This window comes from Haemaphysalis longicornis, unplaced genomic scaffold, assembly GCF_048455015.1.
Source record: "Haemaphysalis longicornis isolate Haplotype H1 unplaced genomic scaffold, Haemaphysalis longicornis Haplotype H1 scaffold_2, whole genome shotgun sequence".
Classification (NCBI taxonomy): Eukaryota; Metazoa; Arthropoda; class Arachnida; order Ixodida; family Ixodidae; genus Haemaphysalis; species Haemaphysalis longicornis.
In genome coordinates, this window is record NW_027526295.1 from 28,226,089 (window position 1) to 28,239,307 (window position 13,219).

Below are 13,219 nucleotides of genomic sequence, written 5' to 3' on the forward strand. Positions count from 1 at the left end.
GGCCGAGTAATTTGAGCAACATGAGGAAAGCAAGTTAGCACACTGTCGAAGAGGACGCCGAGAACTTTGATTACTTCTACTCTGGAGAGGGAGCCGCCGTCAATACAGTAGAGAAAGAAAATGTGTTTTGTTTTGCGGGTGTAAGACATGGCGTTTGTTTTTATAGAATTAAGATGTAATCGGTTATCCTAGCACCATATAGCAAATGAGGATATACCTTGCTGCAGGCAACGCAGTCATGAATGGTCTCAATGCGTCCGATTATTTTGACGTCGTCCGTATATAGAATAAAAAAAGACCTCTTAAGTGCAGCTGACACTTAGTTGATAAAAATGGAGAACAATAAAGGGCCCAGCACGGAACTTTGGGGCACACCGTTTGTTGATCAGTACATAGCAGACGTCAGCGCGTTGATGCTAACGAAACAGAATCGGTTGTCTAAATCCAACATTGCCACTGGCGGTGTTTAAACTACCGAGCGTAAAAGCTTTTTAAGTAATAATGTGTGGCAGACAACATCGAATGCCTTGCTCAGATCACAGTAGACAACGTCCAACTGGCCCCTCTCACAGACTGCTGCCGAAGCCTGCTCCATGAAACAGGCGCTATTAGTTGTTGTCGACCTTCCCGATATTAACCCGTGCTGTTTACTTGTCAGAATATTTTGTACAGAACTTGACAATACTTTGTGCAGCGCTGTCTCGAACAGCTTGGAGCAAGCACAAAGGAGAGAAACTGCTATATAGTTGGTCGCATCAGCTTTGGTGCCCGACTTGAAAATTGGACTCACCCGAGATATTTTCCACGGGCAAGGCAACACATTTGTTTTTAGACATTTATTGATTATTGCAGTTAAACTTGGTGCGAAAATTTTGCGGAATGTTTTCATAATAGCCGGATGTATTCCGTCAGGGCGACATAATAATGATAGTTTCATGCACCTTAGAGTATCCATAACGAACTGCTCGTCTAATAGTACTAAGCTAGAGTCCTGAACATGATTTAACAAGACGTGCATTTAGGTTTCATCGCACTGGCCATAAGTAGCACTCTGCGCGAAATAGTTGCTGACATCATGAACTTCTTCCACAAAGGAATTGAAAACACGGATGTGATCATATGAATATTGTTATAACGGGACCGAATGTATCTCCAAACCGTTGCAGGCTGGGAACTTACGCTAATCTCCGCAGAATGGAGATAAGTACGGTGGTGCCGCTCACACAGAGTTTTACGCAGTTTATGGTAGGAGCGGAAGTCCCCTTTTTATTGATCAAGTCCGGTTCTCTTATGCTTTTTGTGGGAGCGGCCTTTCAACATCAGAGCAGTACGAAGTTTTTCCGAGAACCAATAGGGGTCTTTTCAGCGGCTGGGTTTGTACTTGGGAATAAACTGATCCATACCGCTTTTGACGATTTGAGTGACCACTCGAACTGCGCCTCGCAGTTAGGGAGTTCTTCGATAACTGGCCAATCAAACGAACAGAAAATGTTACACAAACAATGTAATCCCCACGCGCGTAACAGAATGGAGAAACTTAACTATTCTTTGGTGCGGAACTACAATGCTCACTCGAAAAAGGAGCAGAAAAAAAAGCGGAGAATGAAGCTTGTCGGGTTTGACGAGAGAGATATCAAACATTGATACTCGCGTGTTTTGTTATGTTTGAGAAGCGGAGGTCTAAGATATGTTCAGAACTGTTTCTGATTATATTTAGTTCCAAATGAATGTGAAGTCTAGTAAATTTTACATCATGCTGAATTTTTGCTGCACGAAATGATTGTAGAATGGGACAGGCTTACTTATCAAAGTAAGCCTGTCCCATTCTACACCAGGTGTATTGAAATCACCCAGAATGACATGCTCGTTAGTGGGGTGTGATGCGCAAACTTCTTCTATAGCTGTCAGGAGCTCATTAAACGATGAAATAAGAACATAAGGCGGAATATAAAATCTCCCTAATAAAAGCTAGTCGGCCCAGGTCAGCCGTATGTCTAGCCAGACGGCCTCGATGTCGCCCTCAAGGTTAGGACGCCGCGTACACTAAAGAGCACTATCAACCGCTGCGAATACACCCCTCCCTTCAGATTAACCCCAGTAAAATCCCTATCTTTACGAAAAACTTGGTAATTAGTTGAAAAATATTCACATGAACTACTGCTACCACAAAGACAGGTTTCAGAAATTACAATGATTGGAAAATTTCAGATCACATTTGCAAAGAATTCAGTCGATTTTGTGCAAAGGCCGCATGCATTCTGGTAAAGTATTTGCACCCTATCGCTTCTTTTTGTCATCACGTGGAACATCGGTGGGACAGAACACATCAGCGTGCAGCTTACCAGGAAATAGTTTGAAAATGCAGCCGTTTGGCTAGCAGAAGGAATCGCCCAAACGTTCAAAATAGTCCTCGTCTACAGTAAAACAGAAGGAAAAATATGAACTGTACTTAGTCTTCAGCCGCTGGGAAGCCAGAGGTACGACGGGTACTGTCGACAAATTAGTTGAGATGAGGTGGTGCAGGGTGAAAGTGTGGATACGAACATGTGTCTCGCACACCTACTTCGCTTGACTACGGAGATATGACTTGAATCAGACGCACCAGCACACACTGCACGCCCACTCCCTTCGCTTGTTTGGGCCGAGTCGCTGAAAGGTGCCTCGGCGGATGCAGCCTTTGACAAAGGACAAGCTGCAGACGTTTCCAGGGCAGGTGTCCGCTGCTCGAACGCTGAATGAGCAGGCGTTCTAACACAAGGCACTCAAGACTCAATTGCACACAAACTATAACCAATCAAACCCCTGACTAAGTATCTCAAAGTAAACTCAAATCACAACTCAAAAGTCTCTACAATAAAGTCCTACACCATTAGTTGAATAACCCGAAGTCCACCACCTTCTAGGAGATCTCTCTACTACGACTATTCCTTAGTTGTGTCATATGAATGCGTACCTATTGGACTGGTCTACCCCAGTCGTCGGCGCTGACGGGTCGCACCCTTGCGTGGCCGCGACACGATGGTAGTCGGCCTCGTCTCGCTTTGGTGCCGGCGTTCGATGCGCGCAGTCATTCCTTGCACTGCGTGGGCTCCGCGCGTCCTGACTTGTTTCCTCTGTTGCTACCCCCTGGTAGCCGCTCCTGCTGGAGGTCCTTGATGCCGGCGTTCGACGGGCATGGTCATCTCTTGGGCGGCGTGCTTCCTCAGTGGCTACCCCGTCGTAGCCGCTGCCGCTGGAGGTCACAGGTAGGATCGGCACGAATGTAGCCCTTCGGGGCCTGTCAAGACGAAGGTCGACGGAACGTGGACGTTGGCCGCAGGTGCCCGACCGCCGCCGCTGGGGCCACGAAGACACAGGTTCGAGGTGCGCCTACGATGCTCCAGCCGATGCGAAGGAGGCCCACTCCCGCCCAGGCTAGGCAGGCATAGTCGTTGGCCTGGCCACGTCCCCCTGGCTCGCTCCTTGAAGTTCGCGTGCTCTGCCGCCTCCTGATTTCTTGCATCCCGGTTTCTTGCCTCCTCCTTTATCTTTGTGCGCCCCGCTTCTATCTCCTCTGGGCTTTCCCGTGGCGCAATCTCATTGGCTCGTTGCCTTTCCCATGTCCATATGTGGCCATCACGCCACTGGTCTCCTGCACGGCGTTCTCTGACTGGATGACCAGTGCGCTGCCACATTTTACCATAATTCCTCGGGGTTTAGGCACTGGCGTTCTCTGATTGGTGCGCTCCTGGCGCGCGCTTTAAATTTCCGTTCCTCTGTTCTTCTCTTTCAATTTTTGGAGGGTTTTGGTGCATCCCCTCTCCGGGGGTGCCCTGACACACGGCAACTTAGTACTTAAAACAAGATTAATTTCTTGAAAATTCTTTCTACCAGAGCTTTATAAGCTATAATGTTGTTGTGTTTCAGGAACGAATTCCAATCAAAGAACGTACATATTGGTGTACATTACTTGCACTTGTAGCAAATTTCTCTTTTTTGGAAGGCTCATGGATTTTGTTCTCTTCACCTAGCAATGTGAACGTAGTGAAATAGTTGTCAACGACTTTTTCCTTAATAACGCACCCCAAAACATTCCGTTTGTTTACCCTAGTGGAAATTTTGTTGGTGCGTGTTTTTGTTACTCTATTGAATGTTATATCCGGTCTGGTGTAGTCTATATTCTGACTTTTTATCCCATGACTCGCTAATAACGTGAGCAATTGAGTAGCCGTGGTTTTTAGTTTGCCTGAAGTGTCGATATTTATGTCTCCCTCAAGTAGAATGTGTCGGTTAGTACCATGCTTCTTCAGAAAGCTGGAGAGCTCGTAAAAGAACGCCTCAAAGTGGCTGTTAGGAGGTCTGTACACTGCACAGACTAGGAATTCTTCTTGCGACCTAATCAGGCACAAAAATATTATTTCGGCCTCATGAAAGGACACTGGGATTTGTTAGCATAGCTAGCCCTGCTTACCAACAAACATCTTACGCCTCCGCTTTTTTTCTGCAAAAGCGAGAAGCGACACTTTACTGCTCTTCTTATAGAGGACGATTGTAGCAGTGAACCTATTGTAAATACCCTCTAGTATTCTTCTCTAGTATTCTTACGTATCGATCCTCTCTATCGTGATACCTCAATGTCTGAATGACTGCTAAGGTTTTGGCCGAGTGAAACGTTTCTCCTAATCTATGAAGGCTATATATATGAGTTCAGTATACTAAGCGCACTCCTCTATCACCTGATTGATCGTGTGAGTATGGTGTATTATTGAATAGCCTTTAAAAAACTGCTTGTTTATTAGGGTTTGGCTGAAATCTAAGGTGGCAGAAAGCCTGTTCCCAAATACCTTATTAGGTACCTTTTAGACGACTGACAGTAGTTGATCAGCCTGTAATTTTTCAAGCCCTTGATGCCACCTTTCTTCTGAATTAGTACAATTTTCGCGTCTTCCCAACATTTTGTACACTCGCAGTCATTAGGCATTGCGGATACAGCGTTGCCAGATTTTCTAGTAAAATGCCCGCCATCCTTAGAGAGGTCTGCTGTTATCTGATCGTCAGGAGGTGCTTTGCCCCCTCGCACTTCTTTCAAATCCTTCTTTATTTCTTCTGTCGTTACTGGTGGGATGTCTACCTACTCTGAACTACTTCCTCGCTCGGTACTACCCTGGATGTCGCAGCTGCTGTACAGATCTCCAAAGAACTCCTCTGCTACAATATATGTTTTATCCCTATTTGTTGCCTTGCTTTTTAAGCGCATACATCTGATTTTTTGCAATGCGTAGAGGCCTCTTCGCTGCTTCCAGGCTGCCTCCGTTCTGTACAGCATGCTCAATCCTCTCAATATTATACTACTGCATGTCAGCTCCCTTATGCCTATTGATTAACTTCGAAAGCTCCGCTAGTTCTGTTCTGTCGGCTAGGGTGGAGATTGTCATGTTTTGCCGTTGCCTAATTAGATCTTTCATCTCCTGGGAAAGTTTACCAGTATTTTGTCTAGCGATCGTACCTCCGAATTCTAGTGCGACTCCGTGATAATTCCTATAAGATAGTCGCTTGCTTCCTGTGTTATAATATCTGCTACCTCGGTAAAAGCTGTTCGCTCATTGATCGGATTCTATCGTTCTATCTTGTTGCGGTTCCTTCTCAAATCTAGCCTAATTCCAGATCTTACGACCACTGCACCTCACCCTTCGAAGCACTTCCACATCCTGCACAACGGCGAAGGTTATCGCACAGTATGGAGTCTATTTCGTTTATCTGCCCCCTCTTCGTGCTCCTCCACGTCAACTTCCGGCTCTCCCGTTTGCGGAAGAAGGTATCCATTCATGATGCGTAGATTATTCGGTTCTGCGAATTCGACGAATCAGTCCCTCTTATATTTCTACAACCCAGTCCATAGTTCCCACCTGCCTTGTCTCCAGCCTGATTCTTGCCTACTGTAGCCTTGAAGTCTCCCATAACTACGGTATACTGTGTTTTTAGATGCGACTGCATTTCATTCACTCGCCTTGTCCCTGCATCCGGCGTCGTCGGTGTCCGCCCCTCCCGCATTCTCCTCGCCGCGCGAGCTGCGCTCTCCGCCGCTCACCCCCTCTTCTCTCCGATGCCCCTCTCTCGCGAGGGGCATTGGATTGGATTCGAATGGATTGGCTTGGCTTGGATTGGATTGGATTGGATTTGATTTGACCTGGATTGGATTGGATTAAAGTGGATTGCGTTGGATTGTGTTGCGTCATAGCCGCGGCAGAAGCACTGGCGCCGGCGCATGTGCAGTACTCTCTCTTCCGCGGTCTCCTCTCCTTCGGGCGCGCTGCGCATATAACCGGTGTGCCGCTCTCCGGCGGCCTTTCGGTCGACGGTTGCTCTTCGCTTGCGGTTGAACCCCCTCAGCGTCGCATCACACCAGGGTTCCCGCGATGGGAGGTGGGCGTCATTTTCACTTTAGCCATTGCCGATTCCACATCTTGACAGAAGCGTTCAACTTGCTGGCCGTCATAACTGGATGTGGGGGCATAGTCCTGTACCACCTTGAATTCTTACCTCCTATTAAGCCTAATTAGAGGACCGGCTACTACATCGTTAATGCCACACTATTCGTATGTGTTGCCAACTATTCTTTTATTTACAAGAAATCCCAATCCCAGTTCGCTTCTCTCTAGTAGACCACGGTAATGTAGGACGTGTTCATTTTTCAGCACTTCACCTGTCCTTTTACCCTCACTAAGCTCTATTGTACCCCAGTTATATCCCTCTAATTCATTGAAAAACAGTAGACTCTGCTCAGGAGCTAAAGTTCTCGTGTTAAACGTTGCTAGGTTTACATTCTAATGGCGGCCAGTCCGGGTCCAGGGATTCTTAGCACCCACCCTCTGCTTCGTCACAGTTGTTACCGCCGCCGTGAGCAGTTGTTTCGCTGCCACTGGATACTGGGGTCCGAGAGTTAATTGGTGCATTCATGGGTGGTTCAGGCCGTTGCTACACCAGGGTGGGCATCCCTGTTCTGGCGAGGAAGTGCCTTTCTAGCAATGGTGGCCGGCAATGGTGGCCAACTATCCTTCTGCGATTCTATCAACACACGTACTCTTTCATCCTGTGGGAATCGGGTGGCACCGCGATTCGAAGCCATGGTCCTTGTGCACGCGAAGCATACGGTCTACCTCTAAGGAACCGCTGCATTACTTTTATGGTGTGCCAGACCTTGTCTACCTCTGTCGTCGAGGAGTAGACGCATTTGTACAGGTCGTTGACCTCTCCCATTAAAGTGGTGAAGAGCTTTTCAGCCGGCTTTTCCTCGTGTATGTAGCGCTTTTCGGGACAAACTGTCCGTACGGCAAGGCGGCCGAAAACTAACGAAACTAGTACAGTATGTGGACCACAAATGGATGTCGGCTTTATGATTTTCGTACTTCATGTCGGCTACAGCGGTCAGACAAAAGAAGGCTTTCTTTAGCGTAGTTTTGTCATCCTATTTGGTACGCGAATTCTTATGTTCCCGCACAGAAAGGCAGTTATCAGGTGGCGCTTTTGAAGGCCCGTATGAAACGAAGACGAAGTGCTTGCCGAGGTTGGGGAAAAAGACGTGGGAAGAGACGAAGAGAAAGAGGTGGCGAGCGCTAGAGGCAGGAAGGAGCAGGTGGTTCCAGAAGCTCTCGGCTGGGTGAGAATTCCTAGGAGATCTTCATTACAGAACCGCCCATTTTTCCTGGGCGCTCTCGCTGGACGTGAACGGTCAGGAAATCTTCGCGCCAAGCTACGCCGGGTGTCTTCCAGTCGAGACCGGCCACGAAGCAGCCGGGCCGAATTTGACGTGCTCTTCATCGGCCACAGCACCGGCATCGACAAGGGCACCGAGCCCAGCGAACCTAGTCCTGCTAACCGAGCCAGCTCATAGACAAGGGCCCACACGTGACCGCGAACTATATTGAGGGAAAGACTTCTTTGTAGGAGAGTCTCTCTTGACGTGATTAGGATAATGTTGATGTATCTGTTTTATTAGTTTTTGGGCCGTGAATATACGTTTTCCTTGTCTGACGCCCACCGCCTTGCTTCTTCTCAGCCAGTTACACTTAACGATCCCAATTCACAAAAGAACCTGCTTTGCACCAGTATTCGACACCATTTTCGTCTGTGCCAGGAAATGTGGTCCGCTCACTCTGACGCATCTCTCAAAAGCAGATAACACGAGACCATGACGTCGCAGCTTGCTCACTGGCGTCTCTGGTCATTTTGGACAGAATGCGGTTACGAAACTCCAAGGCGGGATGAAAACGCCTGACCACCGATACTTTAAATGAGACAGTCGACTGTGCGGTAGCAGGTGAAGGGTTTTTGTTCCCAGCCGTGAAGCCGAGACAATTGCATGTCCTAGCGCTAAGGCGATTTATCTTATGTTACACGCTAGCGCCTTTGTGTTTCTTCTTCCGCTGGCACGTCCTTTGTACTTACCCTACCTGTCGGATTGCACGTCCCATTACCATGTTTCGCATGCTTTGTGGTGGTGCACCAGATGCACCACATGCACCGATGAATATCTTTCTTTTTATTCCTATTACAATATATGTTTATATGTAGTATCCCTCCTTAATAAAGCAACACCACTTCCCGTCTAACCTTTTCAGTTCTTTCGTCAACGTGGGACTTTTTATCTTCTAAGAAAAACAGGCACCCCTCTCCACAACCCTTCTATTCCAGATTACTGCTTTGAAATGCTTATCTCAGATGTTTACGTCAACCACACTATGACAGCTTATTACAGATACTCATCATCGTTTAATGAGTAAGTATGTATGCGTAACAAGCATAAATCAAGCATTTTTGTCTTTGTAAAGTTTTGGAATCTTTCTTACAATACATGTGGCGGGTATAAGTTGTGAGCGTTTGAAATTAAAACAAAATTAAATTTTGCTCCATGGGAATCGACACGGTCGTCTTCCTTATTTGCCGATGCCTAAATATTCACAATTTTTTGTACCCAGACTTAGTGCAATTGTTTTATTCAGTGCTGTTCCTGTGAAGTGATCCGTTTGTACGTAACTTTCGAATATACGCAAGTTGCATGGTATGATTGCGCCCCATTGCTGCTGGCCTACACCATTACAGACAATATTCTAGCAACATATCTCTCATTCTGTTAGATTACAGCTGTCCTCTCCCGCTTCATTTTCACACCTCATATCAGAGGGAACTGCTGAAAAAATTGAAAGTACCAAGAATGTATATTGGGAATTTATAAACAGCAGCGCAGTAGGGTCAAAGAAAAAATACACGCGCAAAACAGTAATTCCCAACAACTTTAGTGGAAACATTGCAACACCGTTTTAGGCAGCAATCCCGTCACGTCAAGTACGTGCGTAGTTCAGCGCGAGAGCTAAGTAGGCAGTCTCCGATAATTAAACCTGCAGTGCACATTACATTGGCACCTTTTTATCTGGCTATTTTGTACAAGGGGTCCTTGACACCACGTCGCAAAACACAGGGACGAGTCTGGGCTCAGACCACGAGATCATCTCGATCCAGATCAGAGGGCTGAAATTCAAGACGCAAACAGGCACAGCGCAGCTTACAGACTGAGACAAACTCAGGAAAGAAGCAGAAGAAGAAAATACAGAACCAGGCACCTATGCAAAATAAGCTAAACACCAAGCTCAAATGACCAAAAGACACGCACAAACTATAGCGACCACAATGCATACTCCCTTCGTGGACGCCAAACTCCTGCACATATGGGAGTCAAGACACGGCTTAACAAGGAGGTGGAAAAAACAGACATAAAGAAAACTTCGGAAGCGCATCCACGAACTGAACAAACTGGCTACTGAATATGCGAAGCAACTCTGTACAAAAAACTGGCTACAGTTCTGCAACAACCTGCAAAGCACACTGTCAACCAGGAAGACGTGGAGCTTGCTCAGACATCTGATCTACCCACTTAGAAGCAAGAGCGCAATAAACGGCACCTTCACAGCCACCCTCAGCAATTGCAAGGCAAAAGCGAGCGACGTAATCAAAGACCTCACAAAGAAGTATCTTAAAACTGAAAGAGAAGCAGGACAAATCGAAGACTACTCCGGTCCGCAAAACAAATTGCTGGACGAACTTTTCACCGAAATACAACTGCTAGAACTTTTCACCGAAGTAGAACCGAAATAGAACATTTGGATTGCCTGTTGAATATAACGCGTGTGTTTGTGTACCCCGTAGTCCGAGTCATTGCTCTGCGCGCGGTCCAGCCCACCATTCGTGACAAAAGTGGCGAGCCTGCCAGGATTCCCGTGTTACCAATAGATTGTAGTCCGGTTGCTGTTAGCCCTACAACCACGCAATTATTCCAACATGTATATCGCGGGCTTGGAAAGAATAATGAAGGCGGGTCAAGACTTGGACTGACAGGTGCAGCCCTCCGCCACTACTTCGACACGGAGAAGGAGAAGCTGAAAGGGAGCTATCCTTGAGTAGGGAGGCGAGGCGACTCGGTGTTGATGTTACTCTCTTGAGAGACGCTGGTACGCACAAATATGCGATCCTGAAACAATGGCAACAAAGGAAACGGGAAGAGGAAAGGCAGGCACTCCGAGAGTACGAGGAAAGGAAGTACGCGGATGAACGAAAGATTGCCGCACTGAACAAGGAAATTGCCGCTCTCGAATTGCGCATACGCCTCGTTCGTCCGGCCAACATATCGCGTACCGCCGTACATGAGCCAGGCTCCGCACCTAGCCACCCTGCTAATTGTTCAATGCCAACTCAACGAGAGTTTGATTTGCAATCACCTGATACTCATGACGACAACGCGGAAGGTCCTGAGGAAGACAAGGCACCGGCGGGTTCGATAATTCTCGAAGCGTATTCAAATAACGGCCCGGAAGTCAATAATCCCAAAGGACTCGCAGCCGCCAGTGAGACGTTTTCCCGCTACCAAAAGAGACCGCGGAAACGAAAAAGCCACAAGGAGACTGTGACGCATTCGGCCGCGAAAACATCGGTCTGCGCCCCGAGTTGCTGCACATCCCGGCAGCGACAGTTTCATTTGATTTCCAACCATCTCGAGACTCGATGTTTTTGGAAGTTCAGCCGAAGAAACAAACACCACTTAAGGTGTTGAAATAAAAGATTTTCAACAGGCTCATTACTCCGTGGGAGTGTGAGGTTGGACATCTTATACGCAGGACCAACCACTGCTTTCGGGACCACCCCGCGAATTGGTACGCAACGTAAAAGAACTTGATTGATTGATTGTGGTGTTTAACGCGCCTATGCAACGCAGGCGATGAGGCGCGCCGTAGTGGAGGGCTCCGGATTAATTTTGACCACCTGGGGATCTTTAACGTGCGCGGAAATCTCGAACACACGGGCGTTTTTGCTTTTCGCCTCCATCAGAAAAGCGGCCGCCGCAGCCGCGAATCGAACCCGCGACCTCGTGCTGAGCAGCGCAACACCTTAGCCACTGAGCCACCGCGGCGGGTAACGTAAAAAAACTCAGCCTTACCGTTCGCACAAACCCCTTAAAAGCAAGCGCCAACGGAGGCGAAAGCCACAAACCCGAACGAAACGTGACTTGTTCACCGCATTTCAATTCTGCTTTTTCCCTACCGGATCGTCAGGACACACACACCCTAGTAAGAGGCGCAGAAACGGCAACCAGAGTGTCTGTCAATGCAGAAGTTCATGCTCCCCGAAGCGGAACAGGCGCCGAGTTTCTAGGCAACAGTAGGCTCTTCCGGTAAACACGCACGCATGAACATGGAAGTGTTACTCTGGATAACGTGTTCCGGCTGTGTACAGCTTCGGACGCATTCTTTTGTTCTTCTAGTGCACTCAACCAGACTACGCCGTAGACGTTTCTGTTTCTGGTAGCTTGAAGAACTGTTTGAACTGTTTCGTGCCCATGCGAATTGTTTTTGGTGACGTGCTTGAATTCTGGTGTGTAAACTGTTTTCTTTTCTATTAACTCGACTGCGCTGTGTGACTTTAGTGGTTACACCCTCTCTTCGACTCTTCGCCACTGACTGGCGTTCTCCATTACTAACGTCTAGAGAATAGTTCTTTCTAAGAACTTTCTGAAGAGGGGGGGTAGTGTAGTGAAGGGCCAGTACAGTGGTTGCCAATCCGGCGAGCCAGGGATGTAGCCCTTGCCGAAGACAACGCGCCAGCAGGGAGCAAGAAAAGGAAAGAGCTCGGAAGCGGTCGGGTAAGACGACAGCAGGACGGCGCCCTCGCGGTGAAGGCCCGAGGTCCATCGCCGGCGCTTCCTTCGAAGTTTCCATCCGTCGTGGTGTAGGCCCGACGACAGCCCTGGACGCCGCCAAGTTCTTCACCAGGTTGAACGTTGAACATAACGCCGAGTTGAAGCATCTCGGCGCACACGTCTCGTCGGCTCTGCGGACAGACTGCCACCTCGCGTCGACTCACCGAGGTCACCGGCCCGTCCCCGCTCCATCCATCGTGCCCGCCCCAGCGGACTGTAGTAGACCGTTCCTCGCCAGTCCTCTGTGAGTCTTGTGAATATTGTCTTTCCCCTTTCAATACCTACCCGTTGGATTGCCTCTTGAATATAACGCGTGTGTTTGAGTAGACAGTAGTCCGGCTCATTGCTCTGCCCGCGGTCTGGCCCAACATTCATGACAGTTAGCACGGAACCTACGTACACCATCTAGGGCGCGCCACGGTTTCAACTCAATGGCCCGGCGCAAGAACGCCCGCGACCTCGACGTCGTGGAGGATTCTTACAAAGAAGTCACCGTCATGGTGGCTGCCATTTTACCCGTCGACTCTCCCCTTGTATTTATTTTCGCCCGCCGAACTGACTCTTCTGATGCGGTATCAATTCAACATGAAAGTGACCTCGACTAAAAAATCAGTGAAATTCGAAGTGAGCACGTATAAAACCACACAGTTCGGTCCACTTGTCGTGTGAAGATATGGCGGTTTGCGTTCTCCCGAAAGATTTGCCACATTTAGTCTCAGCAAATCATGCTGGAAAGTGGTTGAAGTTGTTTCACTTGAATGGCAGGTCAATCTCGCGTAAGCGAGACAAAGTGTTTTCGTTATTAGAAGCTTGCGGCCTCTGATTAGATATATTATTTTTCACGGAGACGTGGTAGACTGAACATTCTGATCACGTTGTACTCCCGGTCTACAGCCATTACCACTCTGATCGCTCAGGCACGAGGGGGGAGGGGTTGCCATTGAAAGCGCAGTCTCAGGCTTTGAAATTCTTAAAGATCACACTACAATGACCAAT

General features: G+C 48.0%; 1 long non-coding RNA gene across 1 annotated transcript in view; it reads left to right on the plus strand.

The window, feature by feature from the left end:
- LOC144167031 (uncharacterized) overlaps positions 1–13,219 on the plus strand; it is a 127,322-nt gene that overhangs the window by 32,136 nt on the left and 81,967 nt on the right. Inside the window, exon 2 of the long non-coding RNA XR_013321825.1 lies at positions 8,598–8,755. This is a non-coding gene — a long non-coding RNA (uncharacterized LOC144167031). The remainder of the gene's footprint in view (positions 1–8,597; positions 8,756–13,219) is intronic.